General features: G+C 35.9%; 1 long non-coding RNA gene across 1 annotated transcript; it reads left to right on the top strand.

The window, feature by feature from the left end:
* Positions 1–3,171: 3,171 nt before the first annotated feature.
* LOC130469186 (uncharacterized) lies at positions 3,172–4,538 on the top strand. The gene is made up of 3 exons (XR_008929575.1): positions 3,172–3,592; positions 4,008–4,255; positions 4,471–4,538. It is a non-coding gene; the product is annotated as an uncharacterized lncRNA (long non-coding RNA).
* Positions 4,539–7,456: the final 2,918 nt, after the last annotated feature.

Raw genomic sequence — 7,456 nt, forward strand, 5'->3', positions numbered from 1 at the left:
AAATAATACAAATTCTATATTCTTATAGGGTTGAAATTCCCCTAAAATATTCCATGCTCTATGTTGGGTCGAAACTCCCTTAGAATATAAAAAATCCAATGGGTCAAAATCCCCTTTCGATATTCCAAGTTCTAGTATAAGGAGGAGGCCTCCACAAAAGAATGAAGCTCCTTTCAAAAATATTTCCAACGGGTCGTAAATCCCGATACTAGTACAAATCCTTATACAAATTCCGATAGATTGAAACTCCTTTCAAATATTTCCAACGGGTTGTAAATCCCAAATACAAATACAAAATCCAAAATCCCGAATCTTCGAAGTGGCACTTAGAGTCAAGTCTAGGTCTCATTCATTGCATGCATATCATACCATGTGTCTTGAAGTCCGAGTTCTAAAGTCATGTCATATGTCCTAACTAGGAATCCAAAGATCTTGTGGGTTCGCCGAAGAGGAGAAAGGTTGAAGAGAACTCCATCAGCCCTAGCCTCCCTCATAGCCGGCATCGAACGAGCAGCAAGTTCACCTTCTACAAATCAAGCTCCTAGTCCCTTTAAAGAATCAATTCAAATGGCTACTGTTGAACAAATCACTCAGCTCATGGCCGTCGTAGCCAACCTCAACACCAACATGGAGAATGTGAGCAACCGCCTGGGTGTGGTAGAGCAGGCTGCACCTCCGGTCGACCTAACCAAAAAGATCGAAAGCATGGTTTAGGGGGTTATTTGTTCCTCTCGTAATTTTTTGTATTTCCCCTACGAGAGTGGCTTTAGAACTTTTATATTTTTGAATTTCGAAGGAGTTGCCACCAAACATTTTTAAGGGTCCCATTTGGAAAGACCAAAATTGACTCTATATTGGATAAGGCATTAAATCTTAGAAACGGATGGGTGGGATCCGGGCAAGGGAACGAGATGCTTATTCCGTGAGCTTTAGAAATTATATTCGAATGAAGGGCACAAAACATTTTCGAATAACCCTATTCATGACACTATGTGGGTTTGGATTTAGTATCTGAACAAACAGAATTTCTACTTTGTATTGTGACCACTTTGCTTTAAAGTTAATATGAGGGAACCTAAGAACGGTTTGTCCAAGAAATTATCTTCGTTAAGCGTGGTGTAACCATGTATTTTGTTGTATTTAGCATCACTAGTAGAAAAAACCCCTGTTGCAGCCCCCTTGTTGCAGCGTACATGTATTAATACGCTTCAACAATCAATCGGTCAACGCGGGTCAAACCCTTTAAAGGGTTGTTGCAGCGTACAATTTAATTGTTCCCTGCAAAAAAGTTTATTGCAGCGTACATTTTAAAAGCCCCCTGCAATAGCCCGTTTTTGTTGCAGCGTACAATTTAAAGCCCCCTGCAATAACCAGGGAAACCAAATTATTCTCTAGCTAATTCATAACAAATTAAGCCGCGTCTCAAAATTTTAATTCTGGCGCTCAACTCCCTTCTTCTTCCCTTACCTTTCCCTACGTCGTCCCCTCAAAAAATAAAAAACCTAAACCGCATCCCAAAGTTTCAGTTCTCGTTGCTCGCATCCTATTCTCCGTCAACCTTCTCGCCGCGGCTAGTTCTCTTCGTTGTCCCATCTCTTTTAGGTTTGTTCAATTCGTTTATCTGATTTTTGTTTTAAGAATTAGGGTTTGTTCAATTCGTTTTTAGGGTTCTGTGCTTTTGTTCAATTCGTTTTTAGGGTTTGTTCAATTCGTTTGTTCAATTCGGTTTTAGGGTTCAATTTGTTTGTTCGATCAATTCGTTTGTAGGGTTTGTTCAATTCGTTTTAGGGTTGTTCTCGAAGATGGATATGCCGAAGACATTAGATGCGACTGGGGCAGCTGGTGAGAAGCGGACATTGGAGGTGGATGCTGTGATTGGAGCTGATGGGGCCAATTCTAGGGTTGCTAAGTTTATTTCTGCTGGGGATTATGAGTATCTATTGCCTTTCAGGTTAGTAGATTTATTATGGGGATTATAAGTCATATATTCCATTGTGAAAATGTCCAATTTCAGTAGGAATATAATACACTAGTAGAAAATACTCAAGTGCTTTGAGCCAAGTGCTTGGGTTTTAGAAATAACTGCTTATTAGCATTTGGTTTTGTTCTTCTTTTGCTTCTTTGTTGTTTGGGTTGTAAGCAGACCTGTGTTGGTTCTGCAGTTGTTGTTAGTTTATCTGAATTTATGAGAAAGGTAAGAATTTCTTCAATTGAGTATGTGGTGATAGTTTTTTGCGTTTTCTGTTTTTGTTGAGGTTCAGTGAATCAGTGATTGTCTAATGTACTTGAATTGCTTGTAATATGTGACTTCTTTATGTAAATTATTCCTTCTTAATGCATATGCTTATGACTTGCTGGTTATATTTGCGGGTTTCCGAGCTTGTTATGAGGTTTTAACTAGAAAGAAAAAGGTGTGTGTTTTTTTTTTACTGAGTTAGTCTTTGTTGCAGTTGGGAAACAGATCATGTCGAGGCTGACCATTTAAAGGGTAGTAGAAACAGAGATTCAACATCAGTCTTTTCATTTACTCCGTAACTTTTTATGCAATTAGATATCCTAGGGTCAAGAGCTTGAGATCGATATACTCATATTGAGTCACATTGTAACTTGATGCATTTGTTGGAAGAACAATGGTTGACATCAAGTGATTTTAATTTAAAAGTTTTAAAACTAACACTAGTTGCCTGAGGTTAGTTAGTTTAGCATCAACTGACATATTCAATTATGAAAATCTTTTTATTTGTATGCAATATCCTGAAATCTTAGATGTAAACGTATCTGCCGTGTCCTTGTTATAACTTTGGGATTCACTGAGGTTGAAAATCATCTCAATTTAAATCATAAATGTAGATGAAATAAGCTGTTGTTTTTGGTTTTTGGTATAAGAAGATTTTGTTTTTGGTTCTTGGTATATGATTTAAAATCCATGTCATGGTAATTGTGTACAGGAAAATAATATATTTGAACCTCGTGCAACGAATCTTCAAGACCTTTTTAAATTTTTAGCATGATACTTCAGACACGGGGTTCACTCTATGTTTTATTTCATTTTTAAATTGAAAACCTTGTGCTGTAGGAGCTCTAATCTGTACGCAGTCAGCTTGTTGCAGAGCAGTCTTGGTGTTTTAAGCTTGAGGTATGTAATACCAGACCTTTTTTGATTTATTGTACTTTTTTCCGCTTGAGTTGACATCTTTGCAGCTTTGTATGTTCTGAAATATTTTCCCGCACGTTCGTCTTGGATATATGGATATATTTAAACCATGTTTGGATAGATACCCATCTCTTGTCGATGGCTGAGGCTAACTGAAAAACATGGGAAATAGCTTTGGGCATCTGATTTAAATAAATATTAGTGTAAAAGCTTTGGGCATCTGATTTCTAATCCATGTACTTATGTAACTGACGTTTCATTTTTTTGCTCCCAAGTAATTGATGCGTACATAATTTCTCATCTATTTGCTCCCAAGTAATTGACGCGTGCATAATGCCTTGACGGAGGGGAGGGGGTCTGATTTCTTCAACCATCAGAAATCTGTTTCTGACAACCTTGCAGCTTTGGCATAGATTGCTTATTCAGGCAAAGATTGTGGTATGTATTTTACTCTGAACTTTCAAATGCTGAATTTTTCAATCCCATCATTCCTTTTCTGGGTTTTCTAAGACATCTCTTCTTGCTAGGTATGAGTATGCCTAGTGCAAAAAGTTGGCAAATTGCTGAATTTTATAGCAACAAAGTATTGCTTGGAAACTCTTTTTGAATGATATAAAATTAATGCAAGTATCTAAAGAGTCAGATATTCTTACAGTCAACAAACAACTATTTTTGGATGAATTTAGAAAGAATTATTTTGTCAGTTCGTTTTTGGCCCTCTGATGTTCTTCAGAAGATGGTTTGCCATCACGCATACTGTTGTAAATTTAAATTTTGCGGCTTTGTACTGTACAAAAGTACTTGATATGGATTTTCTGATTGTTCGGATTGTTCATTGTTCTTAATTACTCAGGTTCTGGTTGAGTACAGAAATAAGGATCTTAATCATGTGGAGTGGGCCAAGGCGTTGAAGGAGCTCTACTTACCAGGTTTGAGGGATTATGTTAAGAGTTTCTATCCACTTGGACCACTGTGGAGTTTCTGTAGCAAAGCTATTGTCTCTGCTGCGCCTAAATCCCCTGCACCAGCTGCTCCTGCAACACCCCCACCACCTCCTGCTCCTTTCTTCTCAGATCTAAACCTTCCTCTTCAAAACCAAAGGTTGGGATGTCTATCGTTTTTCCCCTCAAAATCCTTCTATTATTCGGTTAATTTTTTCGTGACCATACTTTTCTCATTCCTAGTCCCGAGAAAGGTCACTGATGACATGAAGGCAAAGAATCGTGCTGACCGCAGTGGTGTTGTCCCTGTTTGTGTATGAGATGACATTTTCTTTTCCATAGCTGATTAGTTTCCCTTTTGCACTTCTTATTTAGCGAATGGAAGAACTTGAAAGTGAAACGAGAAGAATGAGGAAAGATCTAGACAAAGAAAAGGTACAAGGGGAAACTTCTTTTTATCTCCTTTTCTTTCTCTTCCTATTTTCTCCTGCTGCAAGAAGAATTTGTTGATTGTAGTCTAAAGCAGGGCTAAGCAATTCTGTGTAAATGAGTAATTGTCCAAGACAGAAAGTAACCTTTTTATGGTTTGCTTGTTGCAGCCAAAAGGCATCTATAGCTGAACTGAAAACATAGCTAGATGAAGAGCGTGACCAAAGAAGAGAAGAGCGAGAAAAGGCTGCTGCAGATCTGAAAGCTTCAATACAAAGGGTTCAGTCCGAGGCTGAAGAAGAATTAAAACGAGCATCAGATGCTGCTTCGAGGCGAGAAAGAGAACAACAAGAAATTATCAGTAAACTTCAGGTACCAACCATTACTTTATTATAACCTCTATTTCATCTGTAGATTCAATGTAGGTGATGAATTTGTTTTATTTTTATTATCTGGAATCAGAAACATCGATATAGAGTATAAGACTATATGGATTTCTATACCATTTATGGTATTAATGTGCTATTGTTTTCACGGTTTTCACCCCATTTTGGATTGCTGCATTGATATAGAGTATTAGCAAGTTGGTTGGATTACGCGGTATTAATAGCAAACCAAATTAAGGGTCAAGTGTCTAGCTAGAGTAAGATAACAAGTCCTGACATCCCACCTATGTTGTCACTGACTAGTAATCTGTCATCAGTTTGCCTCTTTTGTTGATGGAAGTAGAGTTTTGGCTTGTAGTTCATGAGAATTAAAAAGGGGAAGAGAAGAGCATTGAATTTAACGAGATAAATGAAGTTATGTTGCTCAATCACGAGACCCACTAATGAATCCATGTGTTTAAATCACCGGGCGATGTGGTTTAGTGTACTGCTCGCTTATCGACATTTTGGATTCTATATGTGATGTGACTAATTTCAAAATTGTTTTGCCTACTTAGAAGTAGGGGAGAATGAGTCTTAGAAACATAAAACTAAGTTCATTAGTTGAGAGTTGGGAGAGAAAACGGCCATTTTAGTCAAACAAGGTTTAAATGTGCATAACATGACCAAAGTATGTGATAATGAGTATTGGCAACCTAATACTAAGTATATCAAACATATGAATGGTTTAAAATACCTATTTTGGTTAATTAGTTGAGAATTGGGAGCGAAAACGACTATTTAAGTCAAAATATGACATATAACGATCAAACGAGACTAAAATAACATTTTCGGTCCTAACTTTGAACTAAAGAACCTAAGGACCCATTTCAAACTTAATACATGATTAATATGCTTAGTTTTAAGTTTTCAATACTCATTCCAATCTATTTATGCACATTTAAGGCTCATTGGGTCATTATAGGTCATATTTAGGCTAAAATGACATTTTTGCTCCTAACTTTGAACTAACGAACCTAAGAACTCATTTCAAACTTACTACATGATTCATATGATTAGTTTTAACTTTCCAAGGCCCAATCCAATCTATTTATGCACATTTGAGACTTGTTTGGCCATTATATGTCATATTTAGGCTAAAATGACATTTTCGCTCCCAACTTTGAACTAACAAACCTAAGAACTCATTTCAAACTTACTACATGATTTATATGATTAGTTTTAACTTTCCAAGACACAATCCAATTTATTTATACACATTTGAGACTTGTTTGGCCATTATAGGTCATATTTAGGCTAAAATGACATTTTCGCTCCCAACTTTGAACTAATGAACCTAAAAACTCATTTCAAACTTACTATATGATTTATATGATTAGTTTTAACTTTCCAAGACTCAATCCAATCTATTTATACACATTTGAGACTTGGTTGGCCATTATAGGTCATATTTAGGCTAAAATGACATTTTCGCTCCCAACTTTGAACTAACGAACCTAAGGACTCACTTCCAACTTATTATATGATTAATATGATTAGTTTTATGTTTCCATGATTCAATCCAATCGATTTATGCACATTTGAGACTTGTTTGGTCGTTATAGGTCATATTTAGGCTAAAATGAGGCATTTTCGCTCCCAACTTTGAACTAACGAACCTAAAAACTCATTTCAAACTTACTACATGATTCATATGATAGTGTTAACTTTCCAAGACTCAATCCAATCTATTTATGCACATTTGAGACTTGTTTGGCCGTTATAGGTGATATTTAGGCTAAAATGACATTTTCGCTCACAACTTTGAACTAACGAACTTAAGAAATCATTTCAAACTTATTAAATGATTCATATGATTAGTTTTAACTTTCCAAGAATCATTCCAATCTATTTATGCACATTTGAGCCTTTTTTTGCCATTATAGGTCATATTTAGGATAAAATGACATTTTCGCTCCCAACTTTGAATTAACGAACCTAAGAACTCATTTGAAAATTTACAAGATTTATATGATTAGTTTTAGCTTTCCAAGACTCAATCCAATCTATTTATGCACATTTGAGGCTTGTTTGGCCATTATATGTCATATTTAGGCTAAAATGACATTTTCGCTCCCAATTTTGAACTAACGAACCTAAGGACTCACTTCCAACTTATTACATGATTAATATGATTAGTTTTAAGTTTCCAAGATTCAATCCAATCGGTTTATGCACATTTGAGACTTGTTTGGTTGTATTGGTCATATTTAGGCTAAAATGAGACATTTTCGCCCCCAACTTTGAACTAAGGAACCTAAAGACTCGTTTTAAACCCTTTAAATGATTAATATGCTTAGTTTTAAGTTTCCAAGACTCCTTCCAATCTATTTACACACATTTAAGGTTCATTGGGTCAGGATAGGTCATATTTAGACTAAAATAACATTTTCGTTCCCCACTTTGAACTAAAGAACCTAAGGACTCATTTCAAACTTATTACATGATTAATATGCTTAGTTTTAAAGTTTTCAATACTCGTTACAAAATAATTATGCACATTTAAG

This window comes from Spinacia oleracea, chromosome 3 (assembly GCF_020520425.1).
Source record: "Spinacia oleracea cultivar Varoflay chromosome 3, BTI_SOV_V1, whole genome shotgun sequence".
NCBI classification, from domain to species: domain Eukaryota; kingdom Viridiplantae; phylum Streptophyta; class Magnoliopsida; order Caryophyllales; family Amaranthaceae; genus Spinacia; species Spinacia oleracea.